At 39.8% G+C, this 13597-nt stretch overlaps 1 long non-coding RNA gene across 2 annotated transcripts; it reads left to right on the top strand.

Moving 5' to 3' along the window:
- Positions 1-8368: 8368 nt before the first annotated feature.
- On the top strand, positions 8369-11485 carry LOC147328197 (uncharacterized). 2 transcript variants are annotated; one of them, XR_015130059.1, is made up of 4 exons: positions 8369-9501; positions 9674-9772; positions 10008-10101; positions 10253-11485. It is a non-coding gene; the product is annotated as an uncharacterized LOC147328197 (long non-coding RNA). The 2 variants fall into 2 exon arrangements; XR_015130058.1 differs by having other exon boundaries at positions 10008-11485.
- The last annotated feature ends 2112 nt before the right edge of the window (positions 11486-13597 follow it).

Genomic DNA, 13597 nt, shown 5'->3' with positions numbered 1-13597 from the left:
GAAGATGCTGGGCAAAGAAATGTCTGCATCATCTTCTTTAAGTTCAATAAATGTAAAGAAGTCCAGATGCTTTTCTTTCCAAACTCCTTAGTAGACTACGATGACCTGGATGACTGAGAACCTTCACATCTTAAATGTAATGAAACCAAATGACACCTGCCTTATGGTGCTCAAAACTCCCAAAAAATAAAAATTGAAAAACAGAAACAAAATGAAACGTCTCTTTCCAGAAATCATGTTATGAGCAGTTTCATACACAAGCTATTTTCTTCTACCAACACCTGCCAACGAAAATGAAAAAAAAAAAAGCATTAAAGATAGATAATATGTCAATTATCACAGGGAACATAATGGACACATTATTTGGTGGAGTGGACACGAGGTGCAGCTTTAAAAGAAGATCCTGGTTCAGTATTTGCCTTATGAGCATTTGTCCTCAGTGCAGTGTTGCTTCTATTCACGTCAGCTATCCGCCATCTTTGTCAGTGTTTCTTTCTGTAAGACTTGTGTCTAGTCTGGACTACTAATGCAGAGAAATGTAAATGAGCAGCAGAGGCTTGTGCATTATATGTACAACAGCTGCCACTCAGTACCTTTATTTGTGTCTCACAGCGTGGTAGATGGACAGCAATGACAAAGCTCCTCCTGTTGTGGGTCAGTAGGAAAGTCTTTGTCTGCTGGTCCCCGTCCTCCTCTTAACTCTCCTCTACCGTCTCTGTTTTGCTGAGCATCATCTCTTTAATGGTGATTGTTGCAAAGTAGCACTTTGCTGATGGAGTGATGTGTCATTTCCACTGCTGTGCCCCACACACAGGCACACAATTCCACATCGCTAACTACCACTGACACATGTGGGTGACACGCACACACACACTGCGCTGACTCCTTCACAATGTCACACAGACAGGCTGCCCTTGTTGAACACTCAAGGTTAGGTGGGAGTATTTTTGTCAAGCTGTCGTTACAATTGTGTAACTTCTTTTTGCACCTCACTATATATTTCTTTTGTAATCACCTCGTTCTTTTCCCTCCATCACGATATGTTCCTCATGATTTGTTCCTCTTGCTCTTTCACGTCTTTGTCTCTGTGTCATGTGGTGTGACATGTCGCAGTTTGGAGCCTCTGGTGAGGTGACGGCTTTTGGAGGCAGACTGCAGGGATCCAAACTCCCTGCCTGACTTATCCTTGACTGTGTCTCCTCGCCTCTCATTGCTACATTGCTCCTAATCCACCCTAAATGATTTGGTGACAGTGAAGCCCAGCAGTAAGTTGGGGCGGCTGCATAACACTTAAATGGGAAGGTCAGTCTTCCGTTTATGTGTATGTATGTATATATGTATATGTCAACGAATACATTCGGTTAGGGTTAGGTTTAAAGTTAGCTTAGCCAGTGCCTGAAGATTAATAAATATATTGATGAGGTTGCATGGCTACATGAATAAGGGTGATGTGCAGAGCTATAGAAGCTACAGAGGGATAAGGCTGATGAGTAACAGTAACAGTATTTCTTCATGCCAAGAAAGAGCAGTGAGGTGTGTGGTTGGAGTGATAGATGGGGTCAAAGTGGGAGTGGATTACATCAGGGATCTGCTCTGAGTCACTTCCTGTTTGTGATGGTGATGGACAGGTTGACTGATGAAGTCTCTGTGGACTGTGATTTTTGCAACATTGTGATCTGTAGAGAGTAAGTGAAAGGGAGCCTGGAGAGGTGGAGGTATCGTCTGGAGAGAAGAGGAATGAAAGTCATTTGAAAGGAATAAAAAGGCAGATAGTTGGAAAGGTGAACATACATGAGTTTAAATACCTGGGATCAAACATCCAAACTAACGGACAATGCACAAGAGAGGAGATTACAGGCAGGAATGTGTGGAGATGAATATCAGGGGTGATTTGTGAGAGAAGGATAGCAGCAAGAGTGAAAAGGAAGGGTTACAAGATAGTAGTGAGACCTGCTGTGATGCATGGTTGAGAGACGGTGACACTGACAAAAAGACAGGAAGTCGATGGAGCTTCCAGAGCTGAACATGCTAATATTTTCATTGGGAGTGACCAGAATGGACAAGATTAAAAATTAGTACATCAGGGAGACAGTTCAAGTTTAATGGTTTGAAGGCACAATTAAAGAGGAAAGGCGGAGATGTTTTGGATATGTGCAGAGGAGGGATAGTGGATATACTGGACAAACGATGTTGCCAGAAAGCAGGAAAAAAGGAAGACCACAGAGAAGACTTGTGGATGTGGGAATACAGTGAGATTTGGCAATCCCTAATGGGGTGAAATAGTAGTAGTAGAAGAAGAAGAGGAGAAGACAGCATAGCTGGCAACTTACGGTGTTAATCATACATGAGCTCAGTTTGGGTGCTTTAGTTTCAAGGTTTTGCCCTTTTGTCTGCCCACAATCAAGCTGCCGTGGCTGTCTGCAACACTGATACAAAAAAAACAGGATTTACTCACCTTGGCAAGTTAAAATAATATAATACAGTTTAGACATCTGCCAAAAGGGAAATTTTTCATTGGGGAACTTTACAAAAACTGTTTAAAAAAATACAGATAACCGTGACTAGTTGTAGTTCCCCTTAACTGTCAAGGGACCTGTTTAGCCCACACAACAGTCACATGATGCTGGCATCAAGCCGGTAAACAAAGCAGAGTACTTCATAATGCACTGTATATGAAAGATGGACTTAGCTACTGGCATGTCACTTGTAGGCTTGTGAACAGAGATGGGCAGTAACGCGTTACTGTAATCCGATTACTTTATTCAAGTAACGAGTAAAGTAAGGGATTACTATTGCAAAAACGGTAATTAGATTACCGTTACTTTCCCGTAGGAACGCTGCGTTACTGCGTTACTAAAACCGTGGTTTTTTTGCGAGAATGTCTCATGACAGTGACGTAAGCAAGTGCGAAGTTCGTGGCAACAGCTGTGTGCAGATCAACAATGGAGAATATATCGAGTGCGGGAGAGAGTATGAGCGTGCAGCGTTTAAAGCGTGGAAGTACTGACCTTAGTTTGAGTTTGATTCCATAAAAAGTGACAAAAACATTAGTGTCCGTCGTGCGTGGGAAAAAAACTTCTTTTTACAGCGAAAAAAAACCCTAAACTTCCAAGCAAGCACGAGTGCGCTACGACGTAATGGGAAATTCACAGAGAAACTCGCGGATTCTTCCACTGACCGCTGCGGCACACCTGCACCAGGGTAAACCTCCGCCTACTCCACTCCTGCTTTACAGGTGAAAATAGAGCAACAGGACCGCTGAGTCTTTGACTTTATTTATTTTCTGCTGTGTTTTACTTGCGTCTATTTGAAAGACTGAGTGCAAACACACACAAAAAATATTTTATGTGCTGGAATGTGCAGAAAATAAGTTTAAATGTTAAACTAATTTCTTCCAGTCAGAGAATATTGCATATAATTAAATTTTTGCTTGATGCATAAAGTTAAAAGAGACTTTTCCATTTGATTACATTTTGTATGATGGGTTATGTAGAAAAAGTAGAATTGGGCTGAAAGATCTATCACTTTATCACCTATTCAAGTTGTAAATCGTGTTTTAAAAAGTAACTAAGTAACTAAGTAATTAATTACTTTTGAAAATAAGTAATCAGTAAAGTAACGGGATTACTTTTTGGGGGAAGTAATCAGTAATTAGTTACTGATTACTTTTTTCAAGTAACTTGACCAACACTGCTTGTGAACACCTTTAGCATTATGGCCTTCACCATTTTTTTAATGGAGCCTGATGTGGCCACATTTGAATGAGAGCCCAGGATGCTAACTTAACTTGCTAACACACATACACATACTATGTTCATATGTTAATTGGCATCAGCAAATAATTGTGGAATTAATTAATTAATTAAAAACCTGGAGCATAGTTATGGTTTTATTTGCTTTGGAAAGCATCGATATCACAAACATGGTCAAGAGATCCAGGTAAGCAGTCATCACTCACCTGTAAATAAAAGCAGGCAAACCCTTAGTAATGACTTATTTATACACTACTACATTTCTAAACAAGGAATTTTTTATATTGATGGTATTGTTTTATTTTGTATTATTTTATTTGATCAGTTTTCTGCTGTTTGTCTGGGTCTGGAGCCCAGACTTCCCTCTCCCCAGCCACCTCCTCCACCTCCATGGGGACACCATGGTCTGAGATATCATCACCGGGGATCCTTCCCAGTTGGACATCCCTAGAACACCTCATCTCTGAGTATATGTATTTATATATTTATTGTTTTATTTTATTTTATTTTGTTGCTACTGGGATGTAAATGTGTTTTTTTCTGCTATGGAATTGGGCATGTTTACATGAGTGACTATAGAGACGGAGCCAACTTTGAGTGGACATTTGAAGATCTGCAGTTTCTGGCACTTTCAAACTGACTGTTTTTTAGCCCCTTGAGATTTCTGCTTAATGAAGATTAAAAACAGAAGTGAAAGAAAAGTGGGAAATATTTGCCTTGCATAAAAAAAATTTATGTGAATGCTAAAGTCACTCCCTGTTTCGGTGTAAATGCACAGTATGGACAAAAGTACTGGGACACCTACCTACCTGCTCGGCACTTGCCATGAAGCTCCCAATGCACAGTTTTTGTGCTGATCTTAATGCCAGAAGAGGTTTATAGCTCTGCAGTTACTCAGTCAGCAGAGCATTGGTGACTTTTATGGTAACTTCATATGGTCTGCCACTTCCTGACAAACACTTCCACTTTGCAAAACTGTGACAGCTGATCGCTGAGAATCTAGGAGGGATAACATTTCACAAACTTGACGTCTGAATTTAATGAGCTCTTGGAACGATTCATTCTTTCACAAATGTTTGCAACTTTTTTAAAAATTTAACACGAGAAACAAAATATAAAAAGGTACAGCCAGTCTCCTGGTCTGTGTGCTTTCATCTTCTTTTTGTGCGACTGATGATGAACGGATTAAAACAATCAGTGTGTGTGTGGTGTGTCTGAGTGTGTGGTGGTTTCACTGTGTAGGAGTGGGATAGCTCAAATGGGCAAAAGTCTTTTAGTCTTAAAGGGCAAGGCAGGCAGAGAGCAGCTGCCCTGGAGATGTCTCAGATGATAATCATCCACTCTAGTGTTGTTGACTCAGACTTTTGGGGCTTGGCAGGAAAATTGTGCAACCACAAAGCCAGTTTGGAGAACTAACAGTGCATCATATCACCCAATTTCTACTTTCTGCTGAAAGAGCTGAGATTATACACATGCTGTGTGTTTTGTTTCATTTTTGCTAAAGTTGCATTTGTAAAATTGCAAGTGAACAACCTCACAAAAATAAATGAACAGGATTCACATTTCAGATGGTAAAACTGTTTTTGGATTTTCTGTTAATAAATTATTAATATAACAAACTTCAGACTATGCATGGGATTGAAATCCCTGAAATCCCCCACAGAAGTTGATTTCTTTTAAAACCCTAAAAAAGCTTAAACTTGCTTAAAAAAAACAAAAAAATTTCCACAGTGGTGATCACTCTGCTGCTACCTCACACCTGGTTCTGCTGAGGTTGATTCACTGGTAGTGCACCTGGTTTGATTTTAATGAAATCATTTCTATGAATGCAGCTTTGTTTGCGGTGCAGTGAGTGAATGCGGGGAGGTCTGATTACACCAGCAAATATGTCAGCACTGAGACAGGAACACATCATGGAAAGCGTCAGAAACACATCATCCGAAGGCTTCTGGATTTGTGTGTGTGTGTGTGTGCATGTGTGTGCGTGTGTGTGTGTGTGTGTGTGTGTGTGTGTGTGTGTGTGTGTGTGTGTGTGTGTGTGTGTGTGTGTGTGTGAGATTACTCATAGGATGCGGACATGAATCTGTAGACGCAGTCACATTGTGGGAACTCTTTTCACAATAGAAAATAAATAAATAAGTGATGACATTTCAACATAAAGACTCTGGTTTAAGGTCTGGACAATGTTAGGTTTAGGTTAAGGTGAAGGTAAAGGTTAGGTTAGGATTGGAAATGTTTCTGTTTGTGTATCCGAAAGATATCCAGGGGCAACAAAACGCATGTGACAATGTCTGACGACAGGACGTGGAGAGAGGATGCTGATGAGTCACCAATATTGTTGGTATGTATGACAAAACACACCAGGCACCCAGTCATGTCTCCATCTGCCTATCTCCCTTTCTCTCTGTATATCTCTATCTCTCTTGCAGCTGGCTCCCAGAACCACTACACTCCAGGCTGATTCAATGCAAGAGTAATGCTATACAAGTATAAAACAGGCATTTTCAGAGTGGTGAGCTGTTGTCACCAAAGTACTGATGTGGCTTGCTATCAAATATAACCTCTGAGATTTTTATTATAAGTCTGTAAGTATTATGGCAAAATCTATGATGGCTACAAAGCATGTTTTGGTGGGACTAAGTAATTTCACACTATTAAGCATTAATAAGGTATTAGTAAGTACTTAATTCATCATTTATATAGCACTATTCCTCCTTAGTATGCCATTTATAAATGTAGATATGTTTATCCATCTGTTACTGTTACACTATGTATCTATCACTGCCACTACATCACTGTAATAATTATAATCATAATATAATCATAATCATAATAATATATCTCTTGTTATACTAAGGAGGTATATTGTTGTATAAGTGATAAATTAAGCACTTGCTGATACCTTACTAATAATGCTTAATAGTGTGACATTATTATGAAGTGCGGCCCATGTTTCTACTATCAAATGCAGCCCAAACTAGATTTGGTAGCGCTAATGATCTGGTTGTATTTCAATGTGGTCCAACTTTACTTTAATATTGCGTAATGATAATAAGTTGAATTCAGCTGACTAATTGGCCCTTCCCAACCTAATTTACCACATAGGACATCACAAAAAGGCAGCATGAGTGACTGATAACCTTAAAAAATGTCACAAAAAATAAAACAACAGCCTAATGCTACTGTAACTTTAAGAGTGCAATGTTGAAGGCACTTATACAGTCGCTTAATGTTAACAGCACAAGTATACTGGTAGAAATGAAAAGCTGCATAAATGGGTAATGATCTCAATGCAATGAATGAATGCAGTGAGGGTACAAACAAAGCAGAAGTGGATTCAGAGTATTGTTCAGTTCAGCGACAAATTAAAAAGGTCATGTAACATGAGAGCGCGATTTTCTCCGAATAACAAGTCTGGGTAAAATAAAGTGCACTGTGTTTTACATCAGCTTGTCTGTATTAAGTATCCTTTGAATATTCATTTAATTTGGATTAATTATTTGCGAGTTACAAAACTTCTGGTGATGTAGTCCAAGAAAGTGAAAAATTCTAGTGAGCAGGTTTTTATGATGGAAGATTCATGAGCAGTGTTTGTTTTCATCATGTTGTGCATTAGGTCCTTACATACACTCACTGGACACTACACTAGATACACCTGTTCAGCTGCTCATTAATTCAAATATCTAACTGGTCAGTCACATGCCAGCGGCTCAGTGGCATGCAGGCCTGGACAGGAGGGCCTGCTGAAGTTAAAATCGAGTGTCAGAATAGGAGGAAAGATGATTAAATCAGTGATAAATTAGATTAAAATAAGTATTTTGGTACCAGGCTGTGAGAGTTGAGGCTCAGGTGTGAAATTCATGGTTTTCAGGGTTTTTATCGTTTTTTAGCATTTTTTTTTAATCGTCTTTATCATTAACTTGGTTTCCCTGGGTCTTTTCCCGTGTGTTATGAATAAATCTTCTTTTTTTGGTACTGGTTCTATTTTGTTGTATTTATCCGCAACACCTTAAAGGCCGGTCCGTGAAAATATTGACGGACATAAACCAGTCCACTGATTTAAATGACTTTGAAAGTGGTGTGGTTGTTGGTGCTGGACCGGCTAGCCTGCGTATGTAGAAACAAAATCATCTGTAGGGTTTACAGTTCTCTAAGTGAAATGCCTTGTTGATGCCAGGGGTCGGTGCAAAATGGACAGTCTGCTTTGAGCTGAAGCTGTTCTTAGCGGTCAACCAACAACTACAAGCTTAGACTACGATTCGTATGGGCTTCCCAAAATTCTGTTACCTGTCTAATGGATATCTGAGATATCTTGCCCTGTGACAGATTTTGTTCTAAGGAGTTTGGAAAGAAAAGCATGTGGACTTCACTAAGTTTCTTGAAGACGTCTTACCTCTCTAATCCAAGAAGCTTCTTCAGTTCTAAGAGCAACTGGTGTGGAGAGTCCCAGATCCCAGGGTTTAAAATCTGGCACTCCACCAGTTGCTCTTAGAGCTGAAGAAGCTTCTCGGATTAGAGGTAAGACGTCTTCAAGAAACTTCCAGATGCTTTTCTTTCCGAGCTCCTTAGATTACAATGACCTGTATGACTGAAAACCTTCGCAGACAGAATGGAGAGTTGAAAGCATGAAGCCATTCTCCCTCATATGAGAGGCTCAGGTTCCTGATGGTGGTGTATTGGTGTGGGGGTCATTTTCTTGACACACTTTGAGCTTCTTAGTACCAACTGAGCATCATTTAAACACCATAGTCACCACAGACAGTATTAATGTTGATCATGTCAATCCTTTCACAGCCACTGCCTACCCCATGTTACCACAGTTTACCCTTTCAGCAACAGCAGATGTTTTTTATTCATGGGTGTGGAAATGACAAATTATAAACTGCCAGTGCCAACATGTTAATAGTGACCAAACTCTCTGAGGAATGTTTCCAACAACTTGTTCAATTTATGGCAAGAATTAGGAAATAAAGGTGTCCAAAACAAGATCGGGGATAAATAAATGATTGGAAAATAAAGAGAAAGTTGTACGTTTTAAATGTTAATTTATGGCTGTGCTTCCATTAACTTGATGTCGCAACAAAGAGACAACCTATTTATTTCTTACTCTTCTTATATTTATTGTTGTTTTTTGCACTGAATGGAACTGGAGCCTTGTCGTCTCATCTCTCTATATACTGTACTGTATATACCAGAGATGACAATAAAGTTTACTTTGACTTAAATTCCAAAAGCTAGGCCTAACTCTTAATTGTTGTAAATGTTCATTTTTGTCCATGACAATTACCCAAGAACAGATCAAAAACAAAAAGTAAAAAGAAACAGGAAATACCCCCAAAATATATAAAAAATATTTAAAGAAAAACTAAATCACAATGAGCAAAACAAGAACTGGAAACTAGAAAACACAACAAAACATAACAAAAAAAATATGAAAACTGTATTTGGCATCACTACAAAACACTGAAGGTAACTTAATGAGACTAAAAAAGAACAATTATAAAATAATAATAATAATAATAATAATAATAATAATAATAATAATAATAATAATAATAATAATAATAATAAACACCATAGTGCAAAAACATGTACTGGAATAATCTTTAATTTTTTCCCAGTGGATTTCTTGAGTGAGCTGATGCTGGCAGTGTTTTGCTTCACACAGAGGAAGGAGGAAACCGCAGGAATTCACCTGCTGTGGAGCCACTTTCAAATGTTTCATCTTTTGTCATCTCCCACAGTCCCTGTAAGTGAAGGTGTCTGCCTTTATCGGCTGTATTGCAGCTCGAACCCCTCTATTAACATATCTTCACAGCAAATGACTGCTATGATGATAGAGATGACGCTCATGTGAGGATAATGACTAACTCTTCCTCTTCTGTGCACTTAATCCTCGTGGATTGGCTGTAATACTGGAGCACGAGAACGATAATTGCTACGTCAACGCCACTAGCAGCAGCACCCCCGCGCCACCGCTTACTGTAGAGGAGGGAAACTGTGAGCGCAATACAAATTCAGTGAGGCGTCTCTATTCACTACAGAGCTGCGAGTTTGTGGGTGTGTGTTGTGTTTGCACTTTGTACTGTATCTGTGTGTGAGTGTAGATACTGTACAACAGCTACTGTGTAGGTGTTTTACAAAGCGCGTGTGCATTACAGAACAATCGCATACAAACGATCCTTTGTTTGTCTGTATTTGTGTGAAAGAGCATCACAGACATCCCTTTGTTGTTTCGTCTTTCTTCATCTCCAGGCTTCTCGGAGTGACCGTGGTTCCCTCAACAACAACATAAACAACAACAACAACATCCTGTCGCTAGTCCAATTAGATGTGAGACTGTGACAGTGTAAGATTTGGCATGCCTGGCACTTGGCATCATTCACACTTTATTATATCACACGCTGCAACTAATGAGAGCACCTCGAGGGATGGGGGGCTGCATTCATAACTGTGAAGGAGTCACGTTTTCATTTCCTTCGTCTGCCTCTGATCTGCAGCGGTCTGCTCTCTCTCCGCCTCGATGCATGTGGCGTTCTGTGCCTCCCTGACTCTGGTCAACAGGAAATGAGGAGGGGTGAATCACACTGGGTGTACAGCAGTCTCATCACCACACGTCTTACTGAAGGCTTTGTGACAAGACTTGATCTGGTTTCTAAGAAGTCGCCACCACTTCATATTGGATAAACAAGAGGAGGAGTGACTTCTAATCACTTCTCTTTTTCTTAGGTCTTTTTATATTACTTTGCCAGCTAACTGGTGCACTAAGTAAGATGAATAAGAGTAAATTGACGTATATTGTGTCCAATAGAGCACCTGTTATCACAGTTATTACAGTAATGCTTTCCATATTCTCGTAATAGTTACTGGTCAAAGTACATTCAAACCCTCATATTTGGTCCTGAGTTGTGGTTGGTGATTTATATTACTCCCCAACACTGCCCATTAGTGATGAAATTTAATGGAAAACACAGCACATCACCTAAGCTAATAATGAACAGATGTTTCCTCCATGCCTCTGCTTCTTTTTTCCAATTGCGGTGTGAATGTAAAGCAGACCCATAAAGCTGCACATGCACGAATGTTTCACACTGCTCTCACACTTTCAACTTATGCAGACGCCTTCCTGCGTCATCACTGTGCTTCTACACACATTTGTCTTCTGTGCCTGTATGCAAATGTGTAGCATTAAAAATGTTTCTGACTCTATACACATAAGAACGCAGGTCCAGTCATCTGTTTCTCCATCGTGAGAACATTCATTAAGTAGCAAATACATACTGTGTACACAAAATGTTGTATAGTCTCCAAGTGCAACAAAGCAAACAAGTAAGCTCACACTGCACGGCACAGTTTTTTGCATGGAAACAGTTTTTTAACAGAAATGAAACAATTCTGTATTTGCATTTAAATCTTTCAATATTTCAGTGATAACCTTTCCTGTGAATATCTGAAGAGTTGAACTGTTCACGTGCATTCTTCCTGTTGTGCCTGATTACACAAACCAATATTATATCATTGATGATGTCACTGACATGATGATATTAGCAACACGAGGCAAGCACACTCAGTATATTAACATGTTTAACATTTGTGCAATGAGTTTTTGTTCAATTCACGATGGATCTTGAATAAAACCTGAACTCTACATCACTCCTGTCAGATATTTTGATGGAGTTTAGCAAATATTTTGATCAATGGTCAATAGATGCTTTTCACTTTGTTAACAAGAAAAATGGCTACACTGACACTGAGATGACCCTGATATCCAACTGAGCGCAAAAAGTAGGATCAAAGCTGTTTTTAGGGGAACATTTTTGTAAACAGGAAAGGGGGAAGATGAAACAAGATGGTATGCTGAGAGAGGTAGAAGTGCAAAGCTGAAGTAGGGCTTTTAGTCCAGTGGGTGCACGCTCAGAGCCAGGTAGTGATTTTGGATGATCAGCTGAGTGGGTCACATCCTGTTGCATCAAGTCAATATGGGGTTGGTTGGCCAATCTGCCATCTCAGTCCCCAACAGCCTGCCTCCTTCATCTGGTGTGACATCTGGAAGTGGAGTGACATACAAATGTAGCCTGTGTGTGAGTGCGTGGACATGCATGTGAGTGTTTTGACAAAAGAGTATGAGTCATAGCTTAATTATATACTAAAGCTTCTTCTTTGTGTATGCTGCTTCTCCCCTTTATTCTATTTCTTTCACTGTTTCTCTCTGTCTCTCATTCTGCTTTTTATCTATCTAATTGGCTTAGTGTCTTTTTGTCTGTCTGAATGTGTGTCAGTGCCTACAGGCTTGTCACATTCACCTCTTTTCTTTTTTCTTCCTCCATCTGTCTCTCGCTCTTCCCTTTCCCATTGTATTTGTGTGTGTGTGTGTGTGTGTGTGTGTGTGTGTGTGTGTGTGTGTGTGTGTGTGTGTGTGTGTGTGTGTGTGTGTGTGTGTGTGTGTGTGTGTGTGCGCCCCTGCAGGACCAAATATGTTTCAGTGTGTCATGATGTGTGAATTAAATACAAGATGGGGCAATAAGTATATTCCATGGAAATGGCTGTCTGTTTTGATATATTTGGAAAAGTAAACAGTCTTGTTTGGAGCAGTAGCCAAAGATAAAAGTGGTATTGAGAAGCCAGCGTGGGCTCTTTCTTCTTTAGGCATAACTGTCCACCATTGTCAATTTTTAGCTTTGATTCTATTCAGAAACAGAAACAGTTTTTAAATATAAGCTGTTTAGTGTGTGTGTGTGTGTGTGTGTGTGTGTGTGTGTGTGTGTGTGTGTGTGTGTGTGTGTGTGTGTGTGTGTGATGGAAAGTCAATATCTCATTAAAATTGATTTCTCAAATGACGTCATATTTCAGCTGTGACTTGATTTGAGGCGATCAGTCGCAAAGAAAAGGCCTCTAGAATTAAAATAAGAGGCCGGGCTTTGATGCCTTCCTGGACTTGTCATTATACTTGCTAGTATACACTAAACGCCTGTGGGCAGGTGCACTACAATGCTGTCATTGATGACTTTGCATCAGGCAAAGTGAAGCAGACAAAGGCAGCCGTGCGGCTGTCTGATGCTGGCTGGTGTTGAATGGCTGCAGGGATGCAGCTGCTGGTGGTTTCGAATATTCCTCATGTGGCAGTCTCCAAAGAAAATGTATTCTTACTGTCGAGAAAATATGTATTTGCATTACCAATAAAATATGAGAATAAATGACACATTCATAGTATTTTCAAATCAATTTGGTGGTTGTAAATCTTTGAAATACTTCTGATTTACGCTGTATGCTGGATAGAGCATGAGACAATAAAGGGCCCAATTCTGTACCACACCATTTTATGCATGTTATGCCCCCTCTCTAACTCCACACCTTAGCTATCAAGCAGCTGGGGTGACGAAATCGTAGATATATGTGGGGTAAAGAGTATGTCTGTGTGGGGTATGCTATTAACAAACACAGTATCACGGCACGCTTTGCCTCTCCTAAGTGTGAAATGGACACACATGCAGAAGTCGCAGGGGGAGAAAACTTTAAAGCCACCAAGTCACAAGTGACCAAAGAAGGTACGAAGTACATTTCAGGCTCCTTCTACGTCAGGTAAAATTAAGCTAGGTGGCTGAGATGTATTTACAGATAAATGTGTTAGTAACGTCTCTTTAAACGTTTGTTTTCTTGTTGGTTTGGAATAAAATATTGCCCGCTGGTGGTGTTAAAACTCACTGCAACTTACCGCAACCTACTACAGCTTCTCCATTTCACGCTAAACAGATATCCACACAGTGGACCAGCGTGTTTATTACACACTTTGCCATGACATCAGGTTGTATTAACACAAAGAAACAAAGAATAAATCCAATTTAAGT

Source organism: Aulonocara sp. 'chitande type north' Nkhata Bay, linkage group LG6, assembly GCF_057382095.1.
Source record: "Aulonocara sp. 'chitande type north' Nkhata Bay isolate Kocher_YH1m ecotype deep benthic linkage group LG6, A_spYH_male_GT1.1, whole genome shotgun sequence".
Classification (NCBI taxonomy): domain Eukaryota; kingdom Metazoa; phylum Chordata; class Actinopteri; order Cichliformes; family Cichlidae; genus Aulonocara; species Aulonocara sp. 'chitande type north' Nkhata Bay.
The sequence above is the reverse complement of the archived record's forward strand: the minus strand, read 5'-3'. Positions and strand labels throughout refer to the sequence as shown.